The sequence below is a fragment of the Carcharhinus amblyrhynchos genome, chromosome 17 (genome assembly GCF_965287045.1).
Source record: "Carcharhinus amblyrhynchos chromosome 17, sCarAmb.v2.hapA, whole genome shotgun sequence".
Taxonomy (NCBI): domain Eukaryota; kingdom Metazoa; phylum Chordata; class Chondrichthyes; order Carcharhiniformes; family Carcharhinidae; genus Carcharhinus; species Carcharhinus amblyrhynchos.
Window position 1 is genome coordinate 9827529 of NC_137340.1, and position 20307 is coordinate 9847835.

The 20307-nt window shown below is 44.0% G+C and overlaps 1 protein-coding gene across 11 annotated transcripts in view; it reads left to right on the forward strand.

The window, feature by feature from the left end:
- The window catches only part of pcdh15b (protocadherin-related 15b), a 1349261-nt gene that overhangs the window by 601082 nt on the left and 727872 nt on the right, over positions 1–20307 (forward strand). Inside the window, exon 1 of one of the 11 annotated variants that reach the window (XM_080205460.1) lies at positions 3518–3537. The exons of the other annotated variants lie outside the window; for them this stretch is intronic. The gene's annotated coding sequence lies outside the window, so the exon portion shown is untranslated. Of the gene's footprint in view, positions 1–3517; positions 3538–20307 lie in introns of those variants that run through there. 11 annotated transcript variants of the gene reach the window in all.

The window sequence follows — 20307 nt, forward strand, 5'->3', positions numbered from 1 at the left end:
CTGGACCGTACCAAGGCCTAATAGACCACTCCCATGGATGTAGGGAGGCTGAGGGGCAGTTTTTGACTCTCCTGGTACAATTCACACTGTTGAACCTAGTCAATAATGTCTGTGTCATGCCCAGGCCACCATATGTAGCTCCGGGCGAGCGTTTCCATCTCTGAAATCTTGGGGTGCTGCGAAATCTCGGGGTGCTGTGAAATCTCCGGGTGCTGCAAAATCTCGAAGTACTGCGATATCTCGGGGTGCTGCGATATCTCGGGGTGCTGCGATATCTCTGGGTGCTGCGAAATCTCGAAGTGCTGCGATATCTCGGGGTGCTGTTGTGTAATTGCATAAATATCCATTATCACTCTGGATGAGGGACAACTATGTGGAACCCACAGGATGATGCCATACTCAACACTGAATTTGTCTTTCCTTGTCCCAGTAGTGTATCATATTGTCTCAGGGCTGCTCTCTGAGTCACCCACAGAAGATTATGTTTTCAATTCTCAGGGGACTGGGTCTTTATGTGTCCAGTCATGGATACCGGCAAAAAGCATTGAGGTTAAGGGAACCCATCAAAGTAAGGTCCTATTTGGAGTCACATAAAAGCTGATGCGTTTAGAGTGGCTAAAAGTAGTGGGCGAGTAGAAGATTGGGAGAAGTTTAAAAATCAACAAAGATTGACTAAGAAGTTGATAAAGAAAGGAGGGATAGACTATGAAGCTAAACCAGCACCAAATATAAAAAAGGACAGTAAGAGTTTTTATGAATATATAAAGAGGAGGAGGCTGGCTAGTGTGAATGTTGGACCCTTAGAGGATGAGAGGGGGGATTTAGTGGTGGGGGATGAGGAAATGGCTGAGGCCTTAAATAAGTTTTTTGCTTCGGTCTTCACGGAGGAGGATGCGAATAGTTTGCCGGGTATTAAAGATAGAAGGATGGTAGGAGTCGAGGAGCCTGAATGCGATTACTAGAGAGGTAGTGCTTGATCAACTAGCGGGACTGAAGGTGGACAAGTCCCCAGGACTGGATGGCATGCATCCCAGGGTTCTGAAGGAAATGGCAGAGGTGATAGTGGATGCCTTAGTGATTATTTACCAAACTTCGCTGGATTCCGGGGAAGTGCTGGAAGATTGGAAAACGGCTAATGTTACACCACTGTTTAAAAAAGGTAGCAGGCAAAAGGCAGGGAATTATAGGCCGGTTAGTTTAACGTCTGTTGTTGGAAAAATGCTTGAATCCATCATCAAAGAAGAAATAGCAAGAAACCTTGAGAAGAATTGTTTGATAGAGCAGACGCAGCACGGATTCGTTAAGGGGAAGTTGTGTCTGACAAATTTATTGAAATTCTATGAGGATGTGACTAGTGCGGTAGACGGAGGGGAACCAGTGGATGTGGTGTTTCTCGATCTTCAGAAGGCGTTTGATAAGGTGCCGCACAAAAGGTTGCTTCAGAAGGTCAGGGGGCATGGAGTTGGGGGTAAGGTGTTAGCGTGGATAGAGGATTGGCTGTCTAATAGGAGGCAGAGAGTTGGTATCAGTGGGTGCCATTCTGATTGGCGGCTGGTGACTAGTGGAGTGCCCCAGGGATCGGTGCTGGGGCCTCAGCTATTTACCATTTATATAGATGATCTGGAGGAGGGGGCTGAGTGTAGGGTGTCGAAAGTTGCTGATGACACAAAGTGGAAAAGCAAATTGTGCGAAGGGTGTGGAAAGTCTGCAGAGGGATCTAAATAGGCTGAGCGAGTGGGCGAGGACCTGGCAGATGGAGTCCAATGTTAGCAAGTGTGAGGTTATCCACTTTGGCAGGAATAATAGTAGGAGGGATTACTATTTAAAGGGTGAAAAGCTGCAGCATGCTACGGTGCAGAGGGACCTGGGGGTCCTTGTGCATGAGTCGCAAAAACCCAGTCTGCAGGTGCAGCAGGTGATCAAGAAGGCGAGTGGGATGCTGGCCTTCCTAGCGAGGGGCATTGAATATAAAAGCAGGGAGATTTTGCTGCAACTGTACAGGGCACTGGTGAGGCCGCAGCTGGAGTACTGTGTGCAGTTTTGGCCGCTGCACTTGCGCAAGGATATTTTGGCCTTGGAGGGAGTGCAGAGGACGTTCACTAGGCTGATACCGGAGATGAGGGGGTTGGACTATGGACAGAGGCTGAATAGACTGGGTCTGTACTCGTTGGAGTTTAGAAGGATGAGGGGGGATCTTATAAGATAATGATGTATATAAGACGTATAAGATAATGAAGGGGATGGATAAGGTAGAGATAGAGAGATTCTTCCCGCTCAGAAAGGACAGCAGAACTAGAGGGCACAGCCTCAAGATAAGGGGGTGCAGTTTAGAACGGAGTTGAGGAGGAACTTCTTCACTCAAAGGGTGGTGAACCTCTGGAATTCTCTGCCCGCTGAAGTGGTGGAGGCCACCTCGCTAAATATATTTAAGACACAGGTGGATAAGTTTTTTGGTAGGCAAGGGAATTAAGGGTTATGGGGAGAAAGCGGGAAAGTGGAACTGAGCCACTTCAGATCAGCCATGATCTTTTTGAATGGCGGGGCAGGCTCGAAGGGCTAGATGGCCTACTCCTGCTCGTCCTTGTTATGTTCTTATGTCTCTGGCGTTATGAGGCAGCAGTGTTAACCTCTGTGCCACCATACTGTTGTTCTAATGTGAAAGCAGTACACCATAGGTATATACCTTTCTTCAAGATTAGTTCGCACTAAAACCAGTATGTGATACTAGATTTCCAACTTTTATCACCTATGGACAGAAATCCAAGCAACAGTTTTCAGAGAAGTGTATATCTTTGGGGCAGCAAAACAGACAAGAAAATCTAGCAGCTTCCAGTCTTCAGACTTAAGAAAGAGATGCGAAGGATAACTCTCTCTTGGCAGCTTGGGAACCAAAACACTTTCTTCGAGAGTAAAACTATCAGTCTGTTGTTGAACAAACAAAATACATGGAGTTACGTGAGGTTAGGCTTGGGTGGAATTCTCTGTCAGAGAGTTGATGCAGACTTGATGGGCTGAATGGCCTCTTTCTGCACTGAGGGGATTCTGTGATTCTATTCTATGTTTCAATGACTTGCCTCCATGCTCCAGCTATTAGTCAGCCAATACGTCCGTCCTTGTAATGCATTGCCTTCCTTCGCCAGTTGGAGAGCAAATATTGGACGGTGCTTGGCTTTTGGCCAAATAGCTTTTATTTTTTCCTTTTCAATAATTTTTTATCTAGTAAGGAGAATTGTTCAAAGAAATTGACAAATGCTCTGACATCCCAGTGATTTTTCTCCAGCTTTGCACGCAGCAGTGCCCTAGAAATTGATCTTCAATTCCTGGACGCTTCAGGTCAATCTTATTACTGAGAGAGGGAGAGGAAAGACCGTGGAGAAATTTGAAAATAAGGGTGTGAATTTTAAAATCGAGGCATTTCTGTACCTGGAGCCAATGTAGGTCAGCAAGCAGAGGATTGTTGGATGATCAGCGCTTGGAGCAGATTAAGATTACAAGCAGCAGAGATTTGGATGAGCTCATGTTTACAGAAGCTGCAAGGTAAGAGGCTGGCCTATTTGACTTCATTGAGTGCCAAAGTATCGAAAGCATGGGTGATTGGTTTAACAGCAAATGAACTGAGACAGGGTGGAATTAGGTGATGTTACAACATTGATGATTGAATGGTATGGTGCTCAGAAGCTCGTCTCAGATTTGCAAAGTATCTGGAGGAAGAAGGATAGATAAAGAAAATGCAACCCCCTATGGGGTACTGCAAGGGCGGCATGGTGGCACAGTGGTTAGCACTGCTGCCTCGCAGCACCAAGGAACTGGGTTCAATTCCGGCCTTTGGTTCTTGTTTGTGTGAAATTTGCATGTTCTCCCCGTCTCTGTGTGGGTTTCCTCCCACACTCCAAAGATGTGCAGGTTAGGTGGATTAGCCATGGTAAATAACCCCTTCATGTCAGAGGGATTAGCGGGGTAAATGTGTTGAGTTGTGGGGATGGAGCGTGGGTGGGATTGTTGCCAGTGCAAGCCCAGTGGGCCAAATGGCCTCTTTCCTGCACTACAGGGACCCTATGAGTCTATGAAAATATTATTCCTCATGAATGTCTCTATTGTGGTAAGTTGGGCAGTTGTCACACACTTCGAACAGTTCCCAAGGTGTTAACATTCTGGTATAAAGGTATGTACACAAAATGCACCAATTTCTTTTCATTTGTAGAATTGGCAATTGGTTTGGTGTCATCAAATGTGGACTCCATGCTTTAGCCTATTCCTGTTTAAAGGGAGCCCGTCTATCCATAAAACTCATGTCAACTCTTAAGTCAGCTGCGAACTCCCCAATGTCTAACCATGATCGAAAATAGAACCAGCAATTTATAAACACTACTGACTTGAGAAAGATTGTGGCATATAGATTTTTTTTTTTGAATGGATTTGAATCCTGGAACCCTGTCTTTACACAATTATACTGTACGTGTAAAATTCTCAATTCAAAGTGATAGTTCCGTGAGCTGTGAATGGCATAATTTTTGTCGGGTCTGCAGCGGCAGGGGGGGAGCCCCTATTTATTGTCAAGTTTACTGTATTTCCCCCTGACTGTTCAGTATGGCACTGCAGCCATTTATTCTTGCATTTTACTGACCTTGCCCTTTCCCTCTCTCCCTCCCTCCCTCCCTCTCTTTACCACCTTCCTTCTCTTGGAGCCCTTTGTGCGCTTCAATCACACTTCATCCTTCACAAAAACATCGTACAAGGTTTTGTTTACAACACAAAAGTAATCAAGATTTGATTGTTTAAAGCAATGGAAGATTTCAGCCATGCAGGAACCGTGAAAAGTAGGCCAATCACGAACACTTAAACGAATAGGAAAAAGTTACGATCAGCAAGTGCCACAGAACTAATCCATAAATTTCGCAAAAAGCAATCAATTAACTCTTTGAAACCCTAAACATCATATATTTTGTTTTGCACCGATCAAACTATGACACAGTGGTTAACACTGCTGCCTCACAGCACCAGGGACATGGGTTCGATTCCCAGCTTGGTTCACTGTCTGTGCAGAATCTGCATGCATTTCTTCCAGGTGCTCCGGTTTCCTCCCAGAGTCTGAAAAATGTGCTGGTTAAGTGCATTGACCACGCTAGATTCTCCCTCAGTGTACCTAGTGATGGGGATATGGCTAAGGTATTGAATAACTTTTTTGTTTCTGTCTTCACGGAGGAGGACGTGAATAATTTGCCGGGTGTTAGTGATGGAAAGGTGGTAGGACTGGAGGGTCTTAATGACATTACTGTTACTAGAGAGGCGGTGCTCGACAGACAGGAGGGGGCTGATTGTGGACAAGTCCCCAGGACCGGATGGAATGCATCCGAGGGTTCTGAAAGAAATGGCGGAGGTGATAGTGGGTGCCTTGGTGGTTATTTTCCAGACGTCGCTGGATTCCAGGGAAGTGCCGGAGGATTGGAAAATGGCTAATGTTACGCCGTTGTTTAAGAAGGGTGCCAGGCAAAAGGTGGGGAATTATAGGCCGGTTAGTTTAACGTCTGTGGTAGGTAAAATGTTAGAATCCGTCATTAAGGAGGAAATTGCGAGGCATCTTGAAGGGAATTGCTTGATAGAGCAGACGCAGCACGGTTTCATTAAAGGGAAGTCGTGTCTGACAAATTTACTGGAGTTCTATGAGGATGTGTCTAGGGCGGTGGATAGAGGAGAGCCGGTGGATGTGGTCTTTCTGGATTTTCAGAAGGCGTTTGACAAGGTACCTCACAAGAGGTTATTGCAGAAGGTCGAGGGACATGGAGTTGGGGGTAGGGTGTTCGCGTGGATAGAGGATTGGTTGTCAAATAGGAGGCAGAGAGTGGGGGTCAACGGGTGCTATTCGGATTGGCGGGTGGTGACTAGTGGAGTGCCCCAGGGGTCGGTGCTGGGGCCTCAGCTTTTTACCATTTATATAGATGATCTGGAGGAGGGAACCGAGTGTATGGTGTCGAAATTTGCTGATGACACCAAGATTGGGGGAACGGCAAATTGTGCGGAGGGTGTGGAGAGTCTGCAGAAGGATCTAGATAGGCTGGGCGAATGGGCCAGGAAATGGCAAATGGAATTTAATGTTGGCAAGTGTGAGGTGGTCCACTTTGGTAGGAAGGACTATTACTTACGGGGCGAAAAACTGCAGCAGGCGACGGTGCAGAGGGACCTCGGGGTCCTTGTGCATGAGTCGCAAAAACCCAGCTTGCAGGTGCAGCATGTGGTCAGGAAGGCGAATGGGATGCTGGCCTTCATAGCGAGGGGGATTGAATATAAAAGTAGGGAGGTCTTGCTGCAGCTGTATAGGGCATTGGTGAGGCCGCAGCTGGAGTACTGTGTGCAGTTTTGGGCGCCGCACCTGCGCAAAGATATTTTGGCCTTGGAGGGAATGCAGAGGAGGTTTACTAGGCTGATACCGGAGTTGAGGGGGTTGAGCTATGAGTTTAGAAGAATGAGGGGAGATCTCATTGAGACGTATAAGATGATGAATGGGATGGATAGGATAGAGGTGGAGAGACTCTTCCCGCTCAAAAAAGACAGTAGGACTAGGGGGCACAGCCTCAAGATAAAGGGGGGGCGGTTTAGAACGGAGTTGAGGAGGAACTTCTTCACTCAAAGGGTGGTGAATCTCTGGAATTCTCTGCCCGTTGAAGTGGTGGAGGCTGCCTCGCTAAATATTTTTAAGACGCGGGTTGATGGGTTTTTGATAAGAGAGGGGATTAAGGGTTATGGGGAGAGGGCGGGAAAGTGGAACTGAGCCACGACAGATCAGCCATGATCTTATTGAATGGTGGGGCAGGCTCGAAGGGCTAGATGGCCTACTCCTGCTCCTATTTCTTATGTTCTTAAGTTCTTATGTACCTGAACAGGTGCCGGATTGTAGCGACTCGGGGATTTTCACAGTAACTTCATTGCAGTGTTAACCTAAGCCTATTTGTCACACTAATAAATAAACTTATACAATGCTACAAACAAAATAACATAATTAAGCTGTATAAAAATAAAATTAAATCACTAAACTTACCCATAACATTACTCATTCAAAATGCTCCTAACACTTGCTTTTTCAGTGACTTGTTCTTCTCCATAATGTCTGGAAGTTGAAACTGCAGTATCCACAAAGCTCCCATATGGTTTTTGGTCCTTTCTATTTAATATTTCTTGGGATTGGTTGAAAGAAGGGACTGTGTTTTGATAGATTTTTGATTAACAAAGGAGTCTAGGGTGATTGGGCTTGGGGGGAAGGAGGGAAGGACAGCACTAATAAGTGAGCTAAGGTTGCATCAGCCATTAAATTCCCCGCTAGCTCCTTCCTCACCACCCAGTTTACCTAATCCATCTCTATTCACTCTATTTCATGATCCTCTCCCATTCATTCATTAGTTTAGATGTCCCCATTAAATGCTAGTACTTAGACTAGAACTACAGAATCCCTACAGGGCAGAAGAAGGCCTGCGCCGACTCTCTAACAGAGCACCTTATTCAGGCCCCATCCTCCAAATCCCACATATTTACCCCATAAAGGACTATATTATTGTTCCTTCAAAATTGCTGGGTCAAAACCTTTCCCCACAGCACTGTTGGTGTTGCTGCATTAATGCTGGTTAATGCAGGCAACTCACCACCATCTTCAAAAGGGCAATAAGCACTGGCTTAGGCAGTGATGTCCACATTCCATGAATGAATAAATAATAATTTACAAATTAGCATGGCCAGTCTACTTAACCTGCACATCTTTGCATTGCGGGAGGAAACTGGAGCGCCCGAAGAAACCTGCGCAAACTCCATACAGACAGGCACCCAAGGTCAGAATTGAACCCAGGTCCTTGGTGCTGTGAAGCAAGAGTGCTAACCACTGTGCCACCGTGCAGCCCTGTGCCTGCCTTATCCAGTGCATTGTGGCTGTTACTTTGTCAACAACTTGGGCTTCACTAAAGATGATATCTAAAACTTAATTATTAAGAGATTTTTAAAAAATTATTTATTTGTTCATGGAATGTGGGCATCGCCCTTGTCGCCTACCACCTTCTGAAGGGCAACTATAGCTGGGCAATAAATGCTGGCTTAGCCAGTGACACCCACATCCTGTAGAAATGAATAAGAAAATAATGGAGTGAATCCAATTGGCTGAAAGCTGCCATCTGTGATGCTGAGGATCCCAGGAGGAGGCAGGAATGAATCATCCACTTGACGCTTTTGGCCAAAGATTGTTGCAATGCTTCAGCCTTGTCTTTTGCACTGATATGCTGTGCACCCCCGTCTTTGAGAATACGGATGTTTGCAGAGCCTTCTCTCCAATGAGTTTTTTAATTGTCCGCAACCATTTATGATGGGATGTTACGGGATTGCAGAGCTTAGATCTGATCTGTTAGTCATGGGATCACTTCGCTCCTTCCATCGAATGCTGCTTTTGCTGTTTGGCTTGCAAGTAACCACATGTAGCTTCATCAGGTTGAGACCTAATTTTTAGATGTGCCTGGTGCTGCTCCTGGCATGCCCTGCTGCACTCTTCATTAGCAATCCCAACTCTTTTTGACTAATATAACCATACAACAGACAGGTTAATATAGACACTTTCATTTCAAACAGCTGGTTGTATAATAACAGGAGGAACTATATCAGCTGCTGCCCCATGACATTGCTCTTGAGAAGCATACTGTTAAAGACAAGAATTGTAAGAGTTAACATGCAAGATATTATTACAGTGTTAAGAAAAATCTGCGTAAAATTTAACTGCAAAATCTAATTGCTGTTATATCCTGAGGACAGCTAGAGGGTGATTTCTCTGAGGAGTGCCCTGAGGTTAATTTAGAAGGTATCCATGATGCTGGGCAATTTCTTTGCAGATGAGAAATGATTTTATTTTTCTTCACTTCATAATTTATTGATGACTCATGTTCATTAATTAATATTAATGTAACTGTGATCAGTTAGTTTCTGTTGACATTATGAACCATTACTCTATTAAGCAGCTTTCAGATTCTCAATTTTTCATCGTTAAGCAGTGAATAAACATCCATTGACATTGCATAATTCGGTGAGACAGTAATTAGAACACCAAAACTCATCAATAGTAATTTTGTCACGGCATGCTGACTTTCCAGTTAATGTAACAGGTCATGTCATTCACTAAAGGTCTGGAATTACGTTCCAATCACCTATGGCTCCTGTGTTTCTGAACTTACGTTGTCTCCTAGTTCAGCAGTATCTCAATTTTAAAATTTTTCATTCTAATTTTTAATCCATCAATGGCCTTGCTCCTCCTATCTCTATAACTGATTGAAACTTTCTGTCCTTCCAAAGGGTCTGTACCTCTCCAATTCTAGCGTCCAGTGCAACCCCAGGAAGCCATACACTCAGCAACCTAGGGTGGGATTTTCCCTGCCCTTCCTTCCAGTGGGATCATCGAGTTCTGCTGATGGCAAGCCCCTGCCACACATTTCCCTGGCAGTGGAGGGTGCGAACAATGGGAAAATCCACTGACAACTCTAGAAGATCAATAGTCGGCTGCTTCTGTTGTTGCAAAACGTGAGAAAAGTTAGGTGGTTAGTTTAATAGATAAGAAGGTCAAGGCAGCAAAAGTGAGCTTCACAACATCAGTTTGGAGGGGAAATTTGAAGAGAGACACTAGAAAGGGGCCTGGTATATCGGCTAGAAAATGGGAAGACTTGGTGGGGGTGCGGTGCGGGAGGGGGAGTTTGGCTTGGGGCAGACAAGAGATTGGGAAACAGCAAAGACATTTGAATGGTCAGTCTGATCTTGGTTAGAAAGGAGATGGTAAGCTACTTGTTTTTTATGTGGTTATGCGAGTAAGAGGGGGTGTTTCATAATACAGCAAGTCATCACAGGGTACTCTTCTCTCTCCAGGATTATTCTCGAGCAGTGGGTGTTTTTCACAGATATTGTGGCCTGATGTGTTGATATAGGTATAGTGGATAATTAGATTGGTTGTTGTGCTATATATGCTCAAACCTGGGTCGCTTGAACTTGAAGGAATGAAGAACAAAGCTATATTAAAGTGAATGACCGAGATGAGAGAGACGATTTTTTTTTCTTAGGATAAGGGCAACATATAGCAAGCTGAAATGCAGTTGAGCAAGTCAGTATCTGGAGATGCATCATAACTAATGGAGACCAACCAGTTGAGATTTAGAAAGTGTAGTTGTGTGTGACATGGAGGACGCATTCTTCTCAGGATATGCTAATATATACGTGAGATTGGAAGGTGGTAATATGATGTAAGTGATGGTATATACAGAAAGGTTGCTGGCAATGTTCTTGGCTGGCTGAGCAACTAGAGAGGGCATGGACCATTATCAAATTAAAGAGGGTACCTTTAAGTTGCGTTGAAGAGTTCATGTGGAGGAGAACGTAAAGAAAGACAGGATGTTAATTAATTTAGAAGAGTGAATTCACAGGAGCTAAGATATAGATTTGTCATCACCAAGGTTGAGTCGTCGCTCAGTGCAGAGACTGAAGGACATGTCAGGGACAAACCATGGAATCAGCTCGGATTATTAATAAAGTGATCAGATTTAGAGACTGCTGAGGGGAATAATGAGTTGATTTGAATTGCACAGTGACAGTGGGAGTATTGATGGTGGTCGATTTCCATTGATTATAATTTCTGTGCAATTCATTGTAACTAATTTTTCACTGTAAATTGTATTGAAACCATATTCAGCCAGTAAGGGTAGGTGGCAGCAGGATATCAGAGGTATCATGTTGACGGTATGGGAGCAAATTGAAATTGGTCCACGGAGTAGATGAAAATCATGGTCTATAGGAATCACATTCAATTCTATACTGGGACTACACATTCCATGACTGATTCCAGGCAATTGAGAACTAGCTACAAACTGGGATGAAGGATGGGACAAGCCTGAATCCCTTTGAATTATCAGTGGTCTTAGATTTTACCTCGTTGTTTTGACAGTTCAACTATTAGCGAACAGACATACATATATGTGAAAATTTAGTTAGCTTGCAAACAAACACAGCAAAATTGGGCTTGGTAGCAGTCTTTTAAGCTTCAGATAACGTGGCAAAATGGTGTATGTGGAACAAAATCTGTTTGGTGCAAAGTGCATGATGCTATCTTGGTAAAGGTGGAAGCAAAGGTGCAATTAATGTCTGCTGGGAATATGCAGAATAGCTGGCATGACCATTGTAGAATTGTACCCTCCAGTGGACACCTCTCTTAACTTTGCATTGCTGAACATGCATTAAACAACATCACCGACCCCAATGACCCTCCTCCCTGACCACTAGAACTGTTTAAAGGCTACTCACAGGTTAGCCACCATTGCATCCCCAGCCACCTCCTTTGACAACTGGGATGAAGCTCCTTTGGTCCATGGGATTTAACAACCTTCAATCCCATTTTTTTTGAATACTACCTCCTCGTAAATACTAACTTCTTTCAGTTCCTCATTTTCTTAGGTCCCTTGGGTCTCTGGTATCTTTGGGAGATTTTCTGTATCCTCCTCCATGAAGACAAGCACAAAGTAACGAGTTAGTTTCTCTACCATTTCCCTATTCTCTATTAATATTTCTTCTTCTCCACCTGTAATGGACCCACATTCATCTTTGTTAATGATTTAGTTTTCAGATACCGAAGGAATCCTTCATAGTTTGTCTTTATGTTTCTCACCAGCTGGTACTCATATGCTGTTTTCCATTTCTTTATCCATTTCTTGATGCTTTTTTTCTTTATTTTAAATTGCCCCCAATCCTTGGATTCACCATTTTTTTTTCTGGCAAGCCTATCATCCACTTCCTTTGATCTCATGCAATTTTTAACTTATTTTGTTAGCTATGGTGGATTTACCTTTCATTTTGGGGTTTTTATGTCTTAGATAAATGTATATTTATCATAGTCTATGTAATGTTTCTTTAAATGCTAGCCATTGACTGTCAGCCTTCATATCTTTTAATGTACTGTCTCAATCCATCATAGTCAACTTGCTCATAATACTATCATAGTTTCCTTTGTTTAGATTTAAGACTGTAGTTTGAGAATGAGCCATATCACTTTCAAACTTAATGTAAAATTCTATCATACTTTGGTGACTATTTCCTAAAGGCTCTTTTACAGCAGTGTTATTGATTAGATCTTTCTCATTATATGATACTAAATCTAAAATAACCCAATACCTAGTTGGTTCTTCAACCTACATAAACCCATCTCATATACACTTCAGGAATTTATCCTCCATAGCATTAGTGTGAATTATATTTACCCAATCTATCGTTCACTCAATTCACCCATTATAAGAACATAAGAACGTAAGAAATAGGAGCAGGAGTAGGCCATCTAGCCCTTCGAGCCTGCCCCACCATTCAATAAGATCATGGCTGATCTGCCGTGGCTCAGTTCCACATTCCCGCCCTCTCCCCATAACCCTTAATCCCCTCTCTTATCAAAAACCCATCAACCCGCGTCTTAAAAATATTTAGCGAGGTAGCCTCCACCACTTCAATGGGCAGAGAATTCCAGAGATTCACCACCCTTTGAGTGAAGAAGTTCTTCCTCAACTCCGTTCTAAACCGCCCCCCCTTTATCTTGAGGCTGTGCCCCCTAGTCCTACTGTCCTTTCTGAGCGGGAAGAGTCTCTCCACCTCTATCCTATCCATCCCATTTATCATCTTATACGTCTCAATGAGATCTCCCCTCATTCTTCTAAACTCTAACGAGTACAAGCCTAGTTTATTCAGCCTCTCCTCATAGCTCAATCCCCTCAACTCCGGTATCAGCCTAGTAAACCTCCTCTGCACTCCCTCCAAGGCCAAAATATCCTTGCGTAAGTACGGCGCCCAAAACTGCACACAGTACTCCAGCTGCGGCCTCACCAATGCCCTACCACAGCCGCAGCAAGACCTCCCTACTTTTATATTCAATCCCCCTCGCTATGAAGGCCAGCATCCCATTCGCCTTCCTAACCACTGCTGCACCTGCAAGCTGGGTTTTTGCGACTTATGCACAAGGACCCCGAGGTCCCTCTGCATCGTCTGCACAGTTATTACTGTATTACCCGTGTTACATACAGCTCCTGATTTATACCATACCCAACGTTACCACTAGCATTTGGCGGCTTATAAACCCTCCAATTTTGCTGCTGCTTGTTGTTTCTTAGCTGCAATCCTACATCTTGATCCTTAAGTCTAAGATCATATCTCACCAATGTATTGATCTCATCCCTTATTAACAGCACCACCCCACCTTCTTTTCCTTTTTGCCTATCCTTTCTCAATGATGAACATCCTTAAATATTCAGTTCCCAGTCTTTATCATCCTATAACCACATCTCCGTGAATAAATCATACCCATTTATCACTATCTGGGCCTTCAAGTCATCTATCTTCCTGCGAGTGCTGCTTGCATTCAAATCAAATGCCCTTTCTTTTGTCTTTTTATCTTATTTTGCATTCTGATCTTATTTGATGCCTGCCTTCTCTCCATCGACCTTCTAATTTTGCTAGCTTGTTTTTTACTTCCTGTTACCAGTTTTGCATCCCTCTGTTCTGAGCTCCCGCTCAGGTTTCAATTCTCTGCCAGTCTAGTTTAAACCCTTCGGACAGCACCAGCAAATCTTCCTTGCAAGGATGTTAATCCTGATTCTGCTAAGATGCAATGTGTCCCACTTGTACAGGCCTCTCTGTCCCGGAACTGATGCCAGTGTCTCGGAAATCTGATGTCCTCCCTCTTTTCAGCAGTTCTCCAGCCACATGTTCAAGTGCTGAATTCTGCTATTCCTGTGCTCACTTGCACATGGCCTTGGGTATATTTATGAGTTTACTGCTTTCTAATTTCTTTTAAAGCTTCCTAAAATCTGTTTTCTGGACCTCAACCCTCTTCCTACCAATGTTGTTGGTAAAGTTGTGGTGCAGATTCTTATATGGATTAATCTCTGGAGACCCAGATTTCTGTTAATGTCGATTTCATCTCTTGAAAAGAAACCTTGTTCTTGTATCCATTGAAGCCAGATAAACTGTGTTTTTTATTGTTTTCTTAAAATCTCTTTAAGTGTCAATTATTTTCTCCCACTTGTTTTTAAGAATACCAACTCATCTAAATTAGAATGCGGCACGGTAGCACAATGGTTAGCACTGCTGCTTCACAGCTCCAGGGTCCTGGGTTCGATTCCTGGCTCAGGTCATTGTCTGTGTGGAGTTTGCACGTTCTGCTCGTGTCTGCATGGATTTCCTCCGGGCACTCTGGTTTCCTCTCTCAGTCCAGAGATGTGCGGGTTAGGTTGATTGGCCTTGCTAACAAATTGCCGCTTAGTGTCTAGGGATGTGTAGATTAGTAGGGATTAGTGGATATAATATGTAGGAATATGGGGTAGGACCTGGTTTGGATTGTGTTTGGTGCAGACTTGATGGGCCGAAGGGCCTCTTTCTGCACTGTAATGTTCTATGATTTTATGAGAACGAATTCATCAATTCCAATTTCTAGTTCCCAGGCTTGGTGGATTTTAAAAATCAGATACTCGATGTTCAATGCATTTATATCAGATTTCCAGTAGCAAGCATTTGTTTTTGGGATTACCATCCCAGCATGGAGTAAAATGGATTAATTTGTCTGAACATATCTGACAATTCAGAAACTTAAAATGTCGTCATTCCCAATTCCTGAAAAAATATAAATACGTCTTCAGATGTTAACACAAGAGTTAGTTCTCTGCTAGTTTGCAAAGGGCTGGAATAAAAGTTCTCAGAGATCTCAGCTTGTTGTGTGAGGAACGGCTGAGGACTCTGGGTCTGTACTCGTTGGAGTTTAGAAGGATGAAGGGGGATCTTATTGAAACTTACAGGATACTGCGAGGCCTGGATCGAGTGGACGTGGAGAGAATGTTTCCATGAGTAGGAAAAACGAGAAGCAGAGGGCACAACCTCAGGCTAAGGGGATGATCCTTTAAAACAGACATGAGAAGGAATTTCTTCAGCCAGAGAGTGGTGAATCTGTGGAACTCTTTGCTGCAGAAGGCTGTGGAGGCCGGGTCATTGAGTGTCTTTAAGGTAGAGATAGGTAGGTTCTTGATTAATAAGGGGATCGGGGGTTGTGGGGAAAAGGCAGGTGAATGGAGATGAGAAAAATATCAGCCATGATTGAATGGCGGAGCAGACTCGCTGGGCCGAGTGGCCTAATTCTGCTTCTATGTGTTATGGTCTTACGGATAGTTCTCCTCTGTTCCTATTGATATTTTTCTGATATTAAAAAAACGGGTTAAATTAATATGGGGAACAGGTAGGCAAATGGATTTGAGACCAGGGAGTGATCAGCCATGATCGGTTTAAATGGTGCAGCAGGCTCGAAGGGCTGAATGGCCTACTTCTGCTCCTAATTCATAAGTTGCTATCTTTTCGTTTTAATCTAACAAGACCACAGCCTGGGACTCAGGTTCATTTAAAGTCTCTCCTACTTAACAGCCTCTCCATTTGAACACTTTCCTCAGTATCCAATCTCAAAATGTTCCTTTTCCATTGTGCCAGTTGTGTCAGGAACCTGACAACCAGAATGAAATATGTCAGTGCTGCTTGCGGTTCTGTTTTTAAATTTTTGAAATAGCTGCAATTAAAACGCAGGATAAGGTTAATTCCCCAGAAAGATAAGCCCAAAACAATGGTAACACAAATCTATGAACATCTACGTAAAGCAAACAAAACCAATAGGTTCTCACAGCCCACAAGTTTCAAACAGTTAATTCTCAGTTTACTCTAACAGCTATGGTTTATCACAGTACGGCTCTCCAAACTCTCGATTCCTTGATTAAAATTAAAATATCTGACTGATCCCAATGACTAATTTTATAGGCATAACCTACTCTTTGTTGATTCAAAATGTCAAATGCATTCCCGCCCAAACACATGACCACCTGCAAAATGCTTGTTCTTTCTCTGGGAGTGATGTGACAGGACAATAAAATTAGCACACTTATTCCAAATTCCTCCAGGCTGTGCTTAAAATTTCCACATTCAACTGGTAGTGTCAAGTTCCCACAAGTCCACAGTTGAATCTTCTATCAAGACACATGCAGGATCATAGCCTTATGAGTTTCAGAGTGATTTACATCAAATGAACTGTCTGTTGAAATGGTTAACTTTTCTGTAGAATGGGTGAGGAAAACTCAGCATGAAATTGCATAATTTTACATAATTGTAAAAAACCTCTCTTTATAGAATCATAGAATCCCTGTAGTGCAGTAGGAGGGCATTCAGCCCATTGAGTCTGCACCGACCACAATCCCACCCAGGCACTATTCCCGTAACCCACAAATTTACCCTCCTAATCCCCCCTAACACTCGGATCAATTGAGCATGGCCAATCAACCTAACCCACACATTTTGGATTTTGGGGGGAAATGGGAGCACCCAGAGGAAACCCATGCAGACACAGGGAGAATGTGCAAACTCCACACAGACAGTGACCTGAAGCCGGAATTGAACCCTGGTCCTTGGGGCTGTGAGGCAGCAGTGCTACCTTCTCTTTCTCTATCTTCATCAATTTCTCTCAGATGTAATCTCTTTTGTCTGTCCTTATCTTCTTTAAGCCAATTTTCAATTTCCAATATTTGCTACTTAACCAAATTTGAAAGAATTACTTGGTGAACCAAGTAAATTAAACTCAGCAGTTTTCTTTTAACTCAGGTGCTTTGGAAGTTCAAATTGAATTCTGTGAATTGCAGTTGTTACCTCTATCTTTGGGAAAAAGCTGGCTTAACAATTTCTAAACCTGAACAGACCAAACACAATTGTTTCAAATTTTAGCTAAGCTTAAATTTATTCTAAATAGAATATCAAATTTAAGCAGAATATCATAGACATCATAGAATCCTACAGTGCAGAAAGAGGCCCTTCGGCCCAACGAGTCTACACCGAACACAGTCCCACCCAGGCCCTACCCCCATAACCCTATATATTATACCCTCTAATCCCTCTAACCTACGCATCCCTGAACACGAAGGGGCAATTTCTTAGCATGGCCAATCAACCTAACCCCGCACATCTTTGGACTGTGGGAGGAAACTGGAGTACCCGGAGGAAACCCACGCAGACACGAGGAGAATGTGCAAACTCCACACAGGCAGTGACCCGAGCCGGGAATCAAACCCAGGACCCTGAAGCTGTGAAGCAGCAGTGCTAACCACTGTGCTACTGTGCCGCCCAAATTTGATATCAAATTAAACGAAATTCAAAATAAATGAAGTTTAGTTTCCTGTCCAAATTAATTCTACAATTTTTCCCCATTGGGACTAAATATGACAGCAACAACACTCTCACTAGCATATCTCAAAATGATATAGTAAACTCATTTGCTACATTTAACTTTAATTGTTCTTAGCTCGCTGGTACAAGGAAAGGAGAGTACAAGACTGAATGTTTATGAGACCCGAAGAGACTTCACAAGTTGACTCAATGCCAGATTGTATTTCTAGTCTTAGACTGAGGCCTGCTTCTCCCCTCGTGATCATCTAAAGAGCTGTACGTTTCATTGTCAGCTTGTGTGCAGTTCTGAATGGCCTTTGATTGAGGTTTGCAAAATACTTCTTCACCAAGAGAGTGGGTGGATGATTTTCCAGACACTCTGCTCTTGGTGCAGATTGCGACAATCCCCAAAAATCGCATGCAGGCTGAAGAACGGGTTTAGTGTCCTGCGCCAAACGATTTGCAATCATGCTAGTCCCATTATACCGGATGGGTGCAGGGCTAATTCGCATATTTTAAGTCGCATTTAAATATGCTTAGTCCATTTGATGCCGGATTCTACCAGCTCCAGCCATATTCTGACCCTTGGTCACAGCGCAAGACTGACAATGATTGCTACTGATCTCCATCAACTGAGACCAGGCATGATAGCCACACCTCGGGACTCAGAAGCCACTGAAGCTCCTTTATGGCCGGAGACTTGGCTGGATTGTGCCCACATGGCAATGGCCACCTGGCACCCAGGCAGTGCCAATTTGGAACTGCCAGGGTGCCCTGTGGGCACTGGCAAGGGGGTGGGGGCTGAGTGGAGGTGGACCTGAGTGAGATGGGGTTATGATGGCAGGGGGCATCATGAAGTGGTGCAGCATGAACAGGGGCACAAGAGAGATGGGCTTGAAGAGGGGCATGTTGGGGCCCATGCAAAGGACCCATTGGTATGGCTCTGTGTCGGGGGGCAGGTGGCGAAACATGCCATCCATGAGGGTGCCAGTGACCGTTGGGGGGAGGGAGGGGGTTTTGCAGAGCACTGAGAGATCGGGAGGCCTTTCAAAATCGTACCTGATCCCATTGCAGTCAGCCTCCTAGGCGTGTTGAGACCCCGCCCCTCTCAGAACCGGCGCACAACTCATCATTCTCTTAGAAAAAAAAGTGTGGAACCGTTGCAATCTGGTCCACTGCGGCATTCGTCATCTGGTTTTCTCACCATTATGATGCTTAAGCTGTGATCTTCCAACCATGTCCCGCCTGACTTTCAGTGAGACGAGGTGCTGAGACCAGGCGAGAGGCAAACAATCGGGCTTGCGCCCAGTTTCTTTTTCTTCCCTTGATCGTACCAGCACTGTTTTGCCAGGAAACTCTGCTGGGGGAATTGATGTGGGCTAAGAGGGGCATTCTGCCATGGGGGCGGTCAGCGGTCGGGGGAGGGAGGGAGAGAAATCTGCAGGGGTAGGGTGTGATCAGCAGAGTCGCATTATCTGTAGGAGGGCTGGCGACATCTGTAGGGGGTGTCCCAGTGTTCCTCAGGGATGCCGGGGTGTGGGGAGGAGAATACTGCCATCCCTGGGACGGATGGGGGTGTGGTGGGAGATCTCCTGCTGGTGAGAATCACATCCTGGCACTTCTCTTTTGCACTACGTGCCATTAGATTGCAATTCCAAACTTGCCCAAAAAAAAATGAGTCCGAAACTCTATCGTTTTCTCACTTGTTCAACACTCAGAATTTTTTTTTGTGTGATTGCACCTCCAGTCATTTTCTGGGAAAATCACAGCCAGAATAGTTTGATGCAAGACTGTGTTTTATTTATAGTTTGGCCAACCGAAGTTTTTAAAATTTTATCAATCAGTTTCCTACGCTTGTCTTCTGCATGACCATTCCCTGCCCTGACAATCCTCTGCACTTGTTTACAAATGTATTTCTGCCTTTCTGGCAACAAGGGGTCTGGGCTGATCTGCACAGCTGGAACAATGATCTAATCAACCGATAATCCTGCCTGCACAACTCTGACCCTTACCCTAATGCCTCCCTCTCCCAGCTTCTTTGATGCTCGACCCGACCATTCTCAGACAGGCTTGCTACACTAACAATGCATGGTCAATAAAATGTACTCGCTCTTTAGGCAGAACTGTTCTGGCAATCCAATATTAGTACCCTGCTCCCAGCGCCAATTGTTGCGGAGCAGTTTGTTGTTGGAAATAATCTCAGAAGAGAGAATGTTTGTTCACCACCGTGTTGAGAGAGCACAAACTTGAGGAAGGGTCTCTGGGGTACTCTAACCAGCTGAAGGACCATGCAATATTTATGCATTGTAAGTCAAGTCGGCAAGACACTGCTTATATTCCAACATTGTCAGATTTAAGTTTCACATTAAACGATTTGTGAATGATCACAATCCAGGGTGTCTGTTATCCCAAGATTGATCGATTTTTCTGACTCTCTTTAGCTCTTTGTAGTTTCTTCCCTTGTGCTTGTTGCTATCAGTCTTCGGCTTTGTATTGCTAGCTTTGTCTACTCACTCAGACCATCTAAATATTAGAGGTCTCCAGGCTTACTAGCTAGCTGTTCACCCATGTAAGTAGTCTTTGTTTATATCAACATGTTCTTTTCCCCTGATTGTGGAATTTTACATAAACTTTCTAACAGTTTTACATAGATTCTCTACACCCTTCTGATGAGACATTTAACCTTTATAGAAGTAGGGAACCATGAATGACTTGGAATATTGAGGCCCTGGTTCAGAAGAAAAAGGAGGCAGATAGCATGCATCGGCAGCTTAGATCAAGTGGATCCTTGAGAAAAAAGAGGGTGTCAGAGTAGAGTTAAAAGAGAAATCAGGAGGGCAACAAGGACGTGAGCTTGCTTCGACAGGTAAAGTAAAGGAGAATCCAAAGAGCTTGTATATAAAAGAGTAACTAGGGAGAGAATAGGGCCTGTTAAGGATCAACAAGGTCATCTGTGTGCACATTCACAAGAGATAGGCGCGATCCTAAATGAATATTTTGCATCAGTATTTACTACTGAGAAAGACATGGATGTTAGGGAATGTGGGGAAATAAATAGTGATATCTTGAGGAGTGTACATTTTACGCAGG